The sequence below is a fragment of the Cibotium barometz genome, chromosome 1, assembly GCF_041138505.1.
Source record: "Cibotium barometz isolate CiBa-2024 chromosome 1, ASM4113850v1, whole genome shotgun sequence".
NCBI lineage: Eukaryota > Viridiplantae > Streptophyta > Polypodiopsida > Cyatheales > Cibotiaceae > Cibotium > Cibotium barometz.
The window spans coordinates 50,755,802-50,770,306 of record NC_141046.1 but is presented as its reverse complement, the minus strand read 5'-3'; positions in this window follow the sequence as shown (position 1 = coordinate 50,770,306).

Below are 14,505 nucleotides of genomic sequence, written 5' to 3'. Positions count from 1 at the left end.
TTGAGGATGTGATTGTATATATTTTTTTGTAAACTCAAGCCATGGGCTACTTCGAGATATGGACTCCCTTGTATACATGTATGAAATTTTGATAGTAATATTGAATTGATTGATCAATAGTATTACATTCATGTCTGTCTTGAATCGTGTAATGACAATGTATGCATTCATGTCCTTCTTGTCTTAATCTCCCTCGTGCATATGTTCTTCGTGGATGGTCTAATGGGATGGTCTAATGCACCAAAAACCCTAAACCAGAGAGTGCTATTGGGTGCTGGAAGGAACAGTATTCAGGCACCAAATAGCACTCTCTGGATTTTTTTTTTGGCTCTCTGTTTGCGTGTATAAACGCGTCAGAATTGCTAAAACTCGCGTGTATCTGCGCGGCTACCCTGAAAATTACGCGTGTATTAATGCGTAAAAACTGGCAATCACGCGTGTATAAGCACATCTAAATTAAACAAACGCGTGTATAGACGCAGGTATAAACGCGTCTGGGATATTGGAACTGAACAGGATGCGGCTATACACCCGTGTATAAGCGCGTCTCATTTAAGAAAAAGCGTGTATAGCCGCGTGTATCAATGCGTCTGTGTAAAAAACGCGGCTACACACCCGTGTATACGCGCGTCTGAGTTTTACTATACACGCGGTTTTACACGCATGTCTCTGGCCGCGATGATACACGCGCTGATACACGGGCCTGCTACTTTTTTTCACAAGTCATTTTTAGCGGCTAAGAGCGCGGGTATGAGCCCGATCCCTTGTAGTGGCTCCAGCAAGTCACCGTATGGTGCACCTGTACTGTTTGTCACAAAGAAAGACGGGACAGCCAGGTTATGCACCGATTACAGAGCTCTGAATAAAATTACAATTAAGAATCGATACCCAGTCCCAGTAATGGAGGAACTCTTAGATCAACTGGCGGGAGCAAAGTTCTTCAGTCGGATCGACCTCCGATCTGGATACCATCAAATCCGCATCGCCGAAGAAGATATTGAAAAAACGGCGTTTCGCACGAGGTATGGCAGCTCTACGAGTGGTTGGTATTGCCATTTGGGCTAACCAACGCCCTAGCTACCTTTTGCACGATGATGAATGATATCTTCAAAGAGTATCTAGATGAATTCCTGATCATTTATATAGATGACCTGCTCATATACAGTAAGACTTTGAGTGAGCATAAAGAACACTTAAGCAAAGTTTTTCAAACATTAAGGCTCCACAAACTGTATGCCAAACCAGAGAAATGTGAATTTGCAGTCACCGAAGTCGAGTTTCTGGGCTTTGTTGTCAACCAAAACGGGGTGCAGGTAGACCCCAAGAAGATCGAAGCCGTGTTGAAATGGAATGCACCCCGAACTGTGCGGGAAGTCCACGAGTTCGTAGGCTTCACACAATTCTGTCGAAAGTTTATCAAGGATTTTAGCAAAATTGCTACTCCACTCACTGATATAACTAAAGGCATCAAGCCTTTTAAGTGGACGAATACCGAAAAGTATGCCTTCGAACAAATGAAAATCGCCATGTGCAGTACCCCGGTGCTTAAGCTGCCAGAATTCAACAAAGAGTTTGAAATCCACACAGATGCATCAGATGGGGCCCTTGGAGGAGTATTATTACAAGACGGGCACCCGGTGGCATATGAGTCTCGTAAGTTCAGTGATGTAGAACGCAGATGGACCACACATGAAAAGGAAATGCAAGCAGTGGTTCATTGCCTTAGAAAATGGCGTCATTATGTGCAAGACAAACATACCAAAGTCCTTACAGATAATATTTCCCTCAAGTATTTTCAGACACAACCCAAGTTGTCACCAAAGCAAGGCCGATGGCAGGATTTCATAGCAGAGTTTGACATTGACATTATTCACAAACCAGGAAAGCAGAACTTGATGCCAGATGCTTTGAGTCGTATGCCGCAGGTAAATGCAGTAAGTGTGGCTAATGGGTCACTATTGGACAAAATCAGGGATGCTCAGAAATTAGATGCAGCAATCACACGCATGGTTACAGATTTACACAATGGCACTGCAGCCGTGGGTTTATTTGAAATCAAAGATGGAATATTCTATGCCCATCAAAAGGTGTATGTACCCGATGACCCGGACCTCAAAGCCATGCTCCTTTGGGAAACCCATGACTGTAAACTGGCCGGGCATGGTGGGCAAAAGCGCTCGCTTGAGCAGCTTCGCCGTCATTTTTTCTGGCCCCGCATGACGGATGATGTCACCGAATATGTTCGTACATGCCCAACATGTCAACTCGTGAAGGCACAACGAGTCAAACCAGCAGGTTTGTTGAAACCATGCCCGTTCCGTCAAGGCCATGGGACATTGTGAGTATGGATTTTATTGTGGATCTCCCGGAGTCCCATGGGTACAATACCATATTTGTGGTAGTGGATTATTTTTCTAAGCAAGCCCACTTTATTCCATCAAAACCACCTCTCACGGCCTATCAAACTGCAAAGTTATATTTTAATCAGGTGTTTAAATACCATGGGCTGCCAACAGCTATAGTGTCAGACAGAGACAGTAGATTCATGAGCAACATGTGGAGAGAACTGTTTAAGTTAATGGATACACAATTACGCATGTCTTCAGCCTATCACCCACAAACAGATGGCCAAACAGAGCGCATCAATCAAGGTATAGAGGACTACATTCGCAATTATGTGCGTGCAGATCAGAAAGATTGGGCAAATTATCTAGACATTTTAGAATTCCATTATAACAACTCTATGCACAGTGCTACCGGGTACACGCCATTTGAATTGGCCACTGGGAAGGAAGTCATTACACCTCTCGCCATTGCCACCGGCGACGTGCATGCAGAAGATGCAGACGCAGAGGACTTTTTGCAGCAGTGGCAGAAAAGAATGCGTATTGCACAGCAGAATCTAGAACAGAGCAAAATCAGATATGTGAAACATGCAAACAAGAAAAGGCGCGATGATGAATTTCATGAGGGAGATTTGGTCTTAGTTAGTGCACAGAACATTGCACTCCCCGCCAATCTCACACCCAAATTCAATCACCGTTTCTATGGCCCATACAAAGTGCTGAAATCTTACAATGGAGTCACCTACAAAATAGATTTGCCTTCTACCGTACACATACATAATGCATTTCATATAAGCCTTCTCAAAAGGTTTGTCCCCCCCGACACCCGCTTTGGGCGTCATGTACCTATGCTTGCAGATGGTAACACACCCGCCGTGACACCTTTCGAACCGGAACTCATACTGAAAAAACGGTTCCGGCGGGGGATACCAGAATACTATGTGAAATGGAAACATCGCCCCATGACAGATTGCACATGGGTGCCGCATAGCAAAATGCTCGAAATGGCACGTCCGTTGCTTTTGCAGTTTTACAACATGGTGCCCGTGGTGGAGGATGATGTACCACCCGAATAATGGCTTGAAAGGGACTTCAAGCTCTTCAAAAGGGGGGTGTATTTGAGGCGTGGGACTCTTGGGATTTCTATCCGGCCTCACATGGTGCTCTCGAGGTATGCTTGGGTGTCCCGAATTCTTTGCATTGTGAGGCGTGGGACTCTTGGGATTTCTATCCGGCCTCACATGGTGCTCTCGAGGTATGCTTGGGTGTCCCGAATTCTTTGCATCTATATGGGAGTACCTTGAGGTGGAGTAATGTGGCCTAGCCCGACCTCTCCTACCTACGATTAGATACAAGACGGCTTGTGGGCAAGGGATCCCGTGCCTCGGACACCCGCAAGTTATTTTCTCTCATCACTCTTGTGATCCCATTGTAATCTCGTCGCTTGTCGGCATTTGACCAAAAACGTGCAACCGGCAATGGAAAACGGTATCACTCAAAAACGGGCTTCCAACCCCAAAACTTATATTGATCAAATGCCGACAAGCGACGAGATTACAATGGGATCACAAGAGTGATGAGAGAAAATAACTTGTGGGTGTCCGAGGCACGGGATCCCTTGCCCACAAGCCGTCTTGTATCTAATCGTAGGTAGGAGAGGTCGGAACACTATTTACATGTATATACCTTCCTAGTTTCAAAGAGGAAACAAAATATTCTCTTAGCATGCCATATATCCATCTCTCTAAAATTCTAGTATTAGCAACCATAAACAAAGTTTCTTACTTTTCAAGCACATTTTTCTATTTTTTAAGGCTAATATAGTCTAATTAAAAGTACTCGAATAATTTAACTTATGTATATTCTCTTAAGCCCACGATATTATCTCTCTAAAATATCACTCTATAGTCACACAATGGTCTAATAAATCAAATATTTAACTAATATCTCAAGGCTACATGTGCAAATTAGGTACATGATATTCCATTGAGAATGAAGTAAAACATGTGCTAAAACATTTATTATTCACCCCTTTATTCAAACTAGTCGTGGTAGGGTTCTTCCTTATTCCCTTACTCTTCCCTCAGCATCTTCCTCTTCTAACCCTATGGCAGCTCCAGGGCCAGAGCCATTGGCTATACTGTCCTTAACCATTGGCTACAGTTCTTGGCCACCTTTTGGCCTAAGAACTACTTTGACCTCATTACTCAAGAGCTCAACCAACTCTCCATGAAGGCGGGGGAGGTAGTGGCCCAACTTGTCACAAGAGCTAAAGTTTTGGTTGCTTGGCTACCCCAAGATCCTAGAAACTACATGCTGCAATAGTGGGTGCTTCGAGCACTCCCCACTCAAATAATAGAGATGAACATGAGAGAGACCTTTCCACCCCAAGCCACCCTATAAGACTTCTAAGACAAAGCTACACAACTAGAGAATGCTCGCCTCATGGTGGCGAAGCATAGTACTTATTGGTCCCCACTTATCCCTGGCATGTCTTCGACTCCTCCAACTGTTCCTCTCGCCCCGATGATAGCTTCTACATCCACTTCCATGGATGAGCTAGCCAAGCTCAAGAAGGAGCTTGAAGATTTCAAAAGGTCACAACAAGAGGATGCGGCCATGGCAGCGCTTAGGAAGGAGATCGAGCACCTCAAGGTTAGAGATACCAAGATGAGTCCATGGTGCCCGATATGTAGCTTGGAAGGCCATCTTCCAAATGATTGTCCCACCAAGAAATATTTCTCATTTTTCTCAAAGGTGGGCCATGAGGACAAGGAGTGTTACTACCTTAAGGGACTTCGCCTTATGCAACAACAAGGAGTGATACTACCTTAAGGGACTTCGCCTTATGCAACAAGGAGTGTTACTACCTTAAGGGACTTCGCCTTATGCCACCCCGCTTAATCCCTTTGCCCAAAGACTACATGGTGACCCCAACTAGTAGTGCTTCAACTTTTGCCCAGGCCCCTAACCACCAACCAAACCTAACACCCTTATTGAACCCTTAATGAGTTGGAGTAGCTAGCCCCCAATCCCAAGCGTATATTAACTGTGTCACCACCACTGGTTCCTCCTACTTAGTTGCCCCACATACTCTTCCCTCCCCCCCATGGCTACTTTTGTACAAACCCCTCCACCGCCCAAGGCCACATCATCTCAGCGGGGAGCTCAAGTAGCCACGATAGCATACACCAATACCCCTTATCCTAGAGTAACCCTAACATATAACCCCCTGCCTATGCAAATCAGGCACTCTCCCAACCTATTAGCTATACCTCCCACCCGTGCCGGTCCCACAAACACCCCAAGTCTATCAAAACCTACCCCCGGTGGTCTATGCGACAACTCCTACAGTACCTCCGGCCGTTAACAATACGTATGGGGCCAGGCCTAACCAAAGGTTCGCCAATCACCGTCCTCCCAAAACAACCCCACCTGACCTCTTATATGCTACCGTTGTGGGGGAAGTGGCCACATGCAAACTGAATGCACTATACCGTTGTGGGGGAAGTGGCCACATGCAAACTGAATGCACTATACTAGAGGGCTCGCTCCCATGCCTCCATTGCCTGGAAAGCTGAGACCACTACACCCCAGGTTGTCCTAGAACCCCACTGGTTAACATGGTGGAAGCAGTGGTGCCATCTCCCAAGGTTGACACTCCAATAGTGGTAGTGGTGCCACCTCCCATTTTTGGCACTCCAATAGTGGCAATATCACCCGGTCCCAAGGAGCCTCAAAGACACCAAATCCTCCTCTTGATGGTGTAGTTTACCCATCCATTATGGAAGAAGCTTATAAGCAGGCTATGTAGGAATTGACTCAAACACCACCATGGAGACGGAAGCGACACCTACCTTGGTCATTCCCCCACCAACCACCACAACTTCAAAGGCGTATGAGGAGTCTAGCAAACCCAAGGTTAGTAATTTAAGTTGGGAGGAAGTGTTGGCAGGGGAAAAGGTGAAAATTACCCTTCCTCAATTATGTGGTTTGAGCCAGGAAATAGGATAGCAACTGCTACGCTTGGTCTAGCATTGGATGGATTCGAAGGCAACTAGGGGTGAAGCCACATCTAGTAGTAGTCGGTGACGGCCTAGGCAGCAAGCAAGGGTATGCCTCACTGCCCTAGGAGTGGTCGATCACCGAAGCCGGAGGGTGACCGTCTTCGTTGGAGGAACTCAAATCGCAAGGGCCATTGTGGATGGCGGTTCTAGTGTTAACATTATGCCTAAATCTATTAGGCGAGTCTTGGGTCTCCGAATTACTGAGCCAGCTTCCTTTGCCATCTAAATGGTGAGGCAACAAGAAGTGATGCCCTGAGGACTAGTCAGGCAGCAAGTTCCGATAACTTTTGAGGGATTAGTATTTGAAATGAATTTTGTGGTGTTAGACCTCCCACCAGCTAGAGGAGCCTACAGCTTGCTCCAACAAGGGTTTTCTTCATGTGGTTGATGGTCTGCCTTAGCTTTTCAATGCATACTGCACCCTCTCAATTTGCATCCTCGAGCTCCTTAACATTGGCGTGAGACTCAAGTAGGGCTTAGTGCAAACTACCTAACGTACCTTGAAGAGCATGCAATTGCGAGGACAAGTAGAATACTCTGTCAACATCACTTGTTGATAATCTCTTGCAATCCCCGAGCATCCCATTGTTACCATCTCCCACATACTGAATAAATGAGGGAAGTCTCTGAAAGTTGGTGGGTATCACGCAGAAGGGTCTGCTGGTGGGTATAGATTTCCATCAACCCACAGATCCACATTTGTGTGACCAGCTTGTCTTTGTGTAATCTTCTCTTGTTCTATGATATGACCCTTGCCCAAAGATGCATACCCTTCTAACACTTGAACATGCAAATCCACCTTGCGTCTTTGCGATGGCACATTCACATTAGTGATTTCATGCAAGGCCATGATTCTACTTAGGTGACAAGTCACACAACCGGACGAGGTCCAAGTGAAGAAAAGAATTCATATGTTAAGTAATGTTTGATTAACAGCTCTATGTTGATGTTAAGCCCTGAAAGAATAGTAGAGAGAGTGACAAGGGCATGAAAGCATGGTAGAGAGGGAGAGATGAAAAGTGAGTATGCAAGCCATAATCTCACAAGAGAAAGAGAGAGAGAGAGAGAGAGAGAGAGAGAGAGAGAGAGGGAGGGAGGGTGGGATTTGATAGTAGAGAGAGGGATTGTGTGTATGTAGGCCATTAGCTCACAGAGGAGAGAGAGAGAGAGAGAGAGAGAGAGAGAGAGAGAGGAGGCTGATTTGGAGGAAAAAAGGTAGGGAGAGACGAAAAGTGAGTATGCAAGCCATAAGCTCACAATAGATAGAGAGGGAGAGAGGGAGGGAGGGAGGGATTTGATAGTAGAGAGAGGGATTGTGTGTATGTAGGCCATTAGCTCACAGAGGAGAGAGAGAGAGAGAGAGAGAGGAGGCTGATTTGGAGAAAAAAAGGTAGGGTAGAGATGGTTTTAGGTGAAAATTGAGTTTAAAAAATAAATTTTATATAGGGTTTAGGTTACGTTTTAAAGCATGAGAATTCAAAAAAGATGAAAAAAAATCACTATTTTTGGCCCCCACCTAGTTGCGAGAATGATGATGTGGAAAGTGATAGGATAATTTGGAGGCATTTAATGAGGGTGATTTGGTAGGGCAAGTAGAGGCAATAAATGAGAGAGAAAAAGATGTCACATTTAAGGGGATAGAGGAGGTTTTGGAGGGGAATGGAGATTGAAAATTGAATTTTTGATATATATAAGGGTCAGGGATAATTATCGAAGCCAAAAACCTAGCAAAATAAAAACAAAATCACTATTTTGTCTCCCTCCCCCCTAGTTACGAGCTTGGTGATGTGGAAAGTGCTTGCTACAAGAGAGAGAAAATGACTACTTTAGACCCTAAAACTACATGCTAGAAAGAGCAAACTATGCTTAAAGTAGGACTCTTTATTGCCCTTGTCTCCTCTTTAGCCTTAATCCCTAAAAATTAGGAATTCTTACAAGGCCCAAAAGTTGTCCAAAGGCTACCTACTGCTGACTGACCAAAAAATAGCAAAAACAGTTAACATAGGAACGAAACATACCAGCACCAAAGGCGCATGCAACTTTCACAGGTTGCAAAAGTAAACACACACACACACACACACACACATACATATATACACACACACACACACACATATATATATATATACACACACACACACACACACATACATATATATATACACATACATACATACATAATATATATATATATATATATATAGATAGATATGTATGTAAGTATGTATGTATGTGTATATACATACATATGTATATGTATGTATATACACATACATATATACATACATACATACATATATGTATGTATGTATGTATGTGTATATGTATATATACACACGTACATACATGTATAGTAAGATGTACAACATATATACGTAGATGTGATATGTGCATGTATGCAATAATGTTTATATAAACACGTGATTTCAAAAAACAACATGAAAAATAAAACTTTTTCAATTGAAACTTTGTACAAAGGCAAAATTTTAATTGTTTGTATGCTTATTTTTCACAAAGTAAGGACACAGATTTTCATAAATATCTTTATAGTATGAGTAATGTATATGTTAAAAAACATAATACTCTCTCTCACTTATATGCTCATGTTGGAGCACGTAATCATATGGAGATTTTTATAACTATCTTTATAAAATGAAAAATTTTATATTAAAAAACATTTCTCTCTCTATATCTCGACGACAAGGACGATTGCATGTTAAGTTACGGAGTGTAATTGAGAAAGTTCTATGCGTATATAATATACACACTCATCCCTTACCCCCCTCTCTCCTCTCTCTCTCTTTACATATTTCCACACATGTTGCTGCTGCTCTCTCTCTCTCTCTCTCTCTCTCTCTCTCTCTCTCTCCCCACACACACACACATACACAGTCTCCCACCGTCATTACGTTGCTAGCCTGGCCATTACCTTTTTGACCATCACGCCCAACGGTGGTCGTCGACATCCCAAAGGTTTTTCGTTAAGCCAAATTCGCTTAAATGTACATATAGGTATGCATATGAGTAAGCAAAGAAGAAGATTGGTTATATTAATGCAAGTTGTCGGCTTGTCCTGTTGGTTCTCGCAAACGTATGTGCCAACTCTTTTAAAACATTATAACTCATAATTGTAAAAGACAAACTTGAATCTTAAACCATAGAAATGTTTTATTTTTGATGGCCAAAACTCCCATGGAATAAAAAAGTTGGGATCCCAGTATCAAGATCCAAGAACTATAAAGTTTGAGAATGCACATTCAAAATCCAAGAAATTAAGGCCAAATCATGGAAGAAAATATTAACCTTAAATAATTAATCAAGCTATGTATTCATCTACTGAAGAGCATATATAGACACAACAAAGCTTCAACAACTTATATATATATATATATAGCATAATCGTACCAACAACTACCATTGTTTCTTGAATCTTCCAGAATCTGCTGGTCACCCACTCTCTATGCATGCTCTTTATGTGAAGGAAGGTGAGAGAAATCGAGTAGGCCTAAGCCGACTTGCAATGTGTCCTGAGAGAGAGAGAGAGAGAGAGAGAGAGAGAGAGAGAGAGAGAGAGAGAGCCTTGGGGGGTGCATGAAAGAAACCCTTTGTATCATGTGCATTAAAGGGGTATTTAAAAAATCCCTTACCTATGATTTTTTCATGAATAAAATGACCCCTTTGTCTTTATGGACTTACATTTTTTTTTTCAAAATCGATTAAAAAATCCCCTCTTGTAAATTTACCTTAGAATTTTGAATTAAAAAACCCCTTCATTTGAGCCAGGAAATAGGATAGCAACTGCTAGGCTTGGTCTAGCATTGGATGGATTCGAAGGAGGCAACTAGGGGTGAAGCCACATCTAGTAGTAGTGGGTGATGGCCTAGGAAGCAAGCAAGGGTATGCCTCACTACCTTAGGAGTGGTCGATCACCGAAGCTCGAGGGTGACCGTCTCCGTTGAAGGAACTCAAATTGCAGGGGCCATTGTGGATGGCGGTTCTAGTGTTAACATTATGCCTAAATCTAGCGAGTCAAAAATTTATCCAATAATTATCGTTTGATGATTCCAAGATTTAGTTTACATCATGGGCTTTCCATCAAGCCAAGTTTCATGATCAAACTGTGTCCCTTCTAAAAGTTATGTACAAATTACTACTATTTTGAAAACAGCAAAAATCATGCGTTTTATCAGCATGCGTCTAAGAAAATTAAAATATTGCCTTGCAAAAGCTAAGAAAAGTGCAATTTAAAAAATCTCAAAATTTTTTTAGGTCTTGAGGAACATCTGTGGATGTTAAGCATTTTAAAACTCTTAATAGATTGCCCACAAAAATTCAAGAAAAATGCTAACTTTCAGGACACTTTAGTGTCCAATTACAGAACTAGTGTTAAATAATATAAATCTTGAAGCTAGGCTTAATAGCTTGGAATAGATATATTATTAGCTCTTAGCTATTATAGCTTGAAGTTTTAGCTATTTTAGATTGCTTTGGACAAGAGAAAAACATGCATGGCAACACCAAGAGGAAATTAAAAAAAATAAAGAAGAGGAAAAGCTTGGAGGCGGCTCATGCAACGGTAATATAAATGTCTCTATTATAAAAAATTGAAACTTAGAAATTTGACTAAAGCTTAATCTAAAGCTTTTAAACAAATCATCTCCACAATCCATCCCACAAGTGCATAGGAGAGAGCATGAAGCTCTTCTCTCTCTTTTTTAAAAATAAATAAAATAAAGCTAAGATTTAACTAAAGCTTAATATATTAAAGCTTCTCCATGGCTGCAACAAAACAATACGGAACGCTAGAGGGGAAGATTTAAAAAATAATAAAAAAGTGACTAGCTTCATGAATTCACAGCTGCCAGAAAAAATTCATAGCCTTAATTTTTGTCTCTTAATTATGCTTAAATACAAAAAATTATTTACTGTACAAAGCTAATTAAGGATTTCCCTTTTTTTTCTTGAGAACCCACCATGTCCATCCATTATAAAAATATGCTTCTTTTAGGGGTTTAGAAATTTACAAAGGAGCTAAAACCTCCTTCAATTGCGGATTCCATCTATATGGTTGGATGTTAGAGAGGAAGAAGAAATCAAAAGGTGGTTTTGTGAAGAGAAGGGTGGTTTTCCACCTTTCTTTACCCTTTGGGTAAAAGCTTTATTTCTTCTTATCCAAGGGTTCCTCCACCTTGTTCTATGTCTTGGAAGTTGATATATACCCTTATGCAAAATCTTGCAGCCTTTGTCCTGTCCCATGAAAATTGTTTACAAACTTTCCAAATTCAATTTAAGTTTACAAGAGTTTAACCATACTTGTGAATTTTTGAATTAACTCAAATTTTTTAAAATTTAAAACCTTGAAGAGGTGTCCTTTGTACTTGCCAAAGCTCTGATACCACACTGAAACAGGAATCTTTTTCCAAGTACAATCTTAAACCAAATTCTTACAATAATAAATAAATTGAATAGAGAGAAATTAAATCAAACATAAGAAGATGAACATAAAACACTTAAAAAATATGCTTCACCACACAAGAGACAAGTATTGGGTGCAATCTCCCTCCTGATGTGTGTGGCTCCTTCTCCCACACACGATATTTATGTCATTCATATTTTTAGCTCTTGGAGCCAATAATAGCATCTTTTCCACTTTTGGACTTTTGATTTACATATAAATAACCTTGTCAAGGTTTCTAAGGTTTATACGTGCTCTCCGCCGAATGTGCTAGAGTGAATGTGATACAAGAGAGTGTCTCCTGCCAGAACGTGCTACAATGAATGTCCTACAAGAGAGAGTTTGTCCTGCTGCCGAGAGAGTGCTCCCCTTATCTTCTCCTTGGGTGTCCTCCTCCTCGAAGTCCCCGCCCTCATCATGTAGTGTAGAGGGAAGATCTTCTTTCAAGAAAAGGGAGATGGTACTCAAGAGGATCCCGCCCTGCTTTGGGAAAGGGAGAGGGGTGTTTTCTCTATGAGTGGCATCCGAGTTGGCCATGCACATCAAAGATGTCAGAGGGCGCCAGTGGTGATGGCAACCGGAGATGTTGAAGGGCACAGCCGATGAGGCGATCAGAGCCATATCAGAGGGTACCACCCAGTAGTGGGAGGGCATCGGTGGGAGGGCATCGATGGTGATAGAGGTCAGAGATGTCAAAGGGCACCGTTGGTCGGAGAGCATCGGTGATGACGACGGTCACAGACGTCTTGAAGGGCAGCGGCGGTCAGAAGAGGCATCGACAGTGTGACGGGGCAGTTAGAGATGTCAAAGGGCATTGGTGGGGTTGGAGCAGTCACAGATGTCAAAGGTGATGGTGGGAAGCTCGTGGTTGAGTGTGGAGGACCTGGCTTCCCATCCACAATCGCACTTGTCACATCTTTGTAAAAATTCTCCTTCCAAGTGCTTACTTGATTGATACAAAAATATCTATGAATGTAGACTCTTACATTTGTAGATTGATGTATCAATATCTCGTTCTCTACCTTTTGGCATAGATTATATTTACATTCATCTGGATGCTATTTGCAATACCTCTTTGTAGATAACATTGGCTATGTAGACTTTTTGCACTTTTAATGCTACTTCTATGGTCCACAATAACTTTTACACACTTTCACTACATCTCACGATCTAACACATGACATAGTACCATATAATTGTCCATGTGTGAATAATTGTATGGCCAAATAAAGTCCCAACACAATCAATGTTCGTCCTTAGGACTTATTTATTGACATACCAAAAGCTAGCCTCTTACATGATATTTTTTTCTCATGTTAAAAAAGGCAATTGAAACATAGATGGTATGAATGTTATCCTAGGAATAAAGACCATGTATTCAATATTTTTACCTATAATAATTTATGCTTTTATCACCTTCTTTAAGTGAAATTACTTGCATATCTGTCTGGTACAATTACAAAGTCCTTACATAGGGTCCAAATTCTGAAGCAGCATGATAGGAGGTTTATCTTTAGAAGCAATTTATGCTTTTATCACCTTCTTTGAGTGAAATTACTTGCACATCTGTCTGGTACAATTACAAAGTCCTTACACAGGGTCCAAATTATGAAGCAGCATGATAGGAGGTTTATCTTTAGAAGCAAGCAGTGTGAGGAGGGTAACCACCACCTAAGTTCAACCTATTCAAGTACTTAATGGCATACAATATGCTTTAATGTGTAGAAGAAACAACCAAACCTGCACTGAGGTTTATCTTTAGAAGCAAGCAGTGTGAGGAGGGTAACCACCACCTAAGTTCAACCTATTCAAGTACTTAATGGCATACAATATGCTTTAATGTGTAGAAGAAACAACCAAACCTGCGCTGAGGTATTCTCTTTCAAGACCAAGTAATGCACACAAGGCTAGTTTATTGATCTCATTGACCTCTTGATTTCAAGGTGCAAGAATAACACTGTCTTTGAAGAAGCATACATAATCCTCCACTCTTTGAAGATCTTTGTACACCCATTCTACCAAATTCAGCAGAGAGTTCCCATGGATCAACATTTGTGGTGGAATTACCACTTTACCTTGATTATTTGGATGGTCTATAGAGCTATCTCCAATTTGTATAGTCCATTTGATAAATTCTTGTCTCGTTCTTATCATATACCATTATAACCACTCTGAATGACCCACATTTTAAAACATTTACATATCCAAATATATGACCTACACAACGTTACATAAACAATATCCTCACGTGATCTCTTTGCCACCACAATAGGTAATATTTGCCTAAAGTCACCACCAAAGAGCAAACGTTTCCCTGCAAACACTCTATCACTTTGCATTATGTCTTTTAATGTCCTGTGTCCAATGCTTCATATGCATACCGATGCATCACTTGAGCCTCATCCCAAATGATCAATCTCGCAAGCTTCATCACCTCGGCCAATGGGCTATTCACTTTAATACTACATGTGCTCTCTCCTCTCTCTCTCTATCTTGGTTACAAAAAGATTAAAAAATTGCATCTCTCTCTCTCTCTATCTTGGTTACAGAAAGATTAAAAAATTGCATCTCTCTCTCTCTCTCTCTCTCTCACACACACACACATGCTAATTAGAATTAGTAGATCTTCTCTCTCACA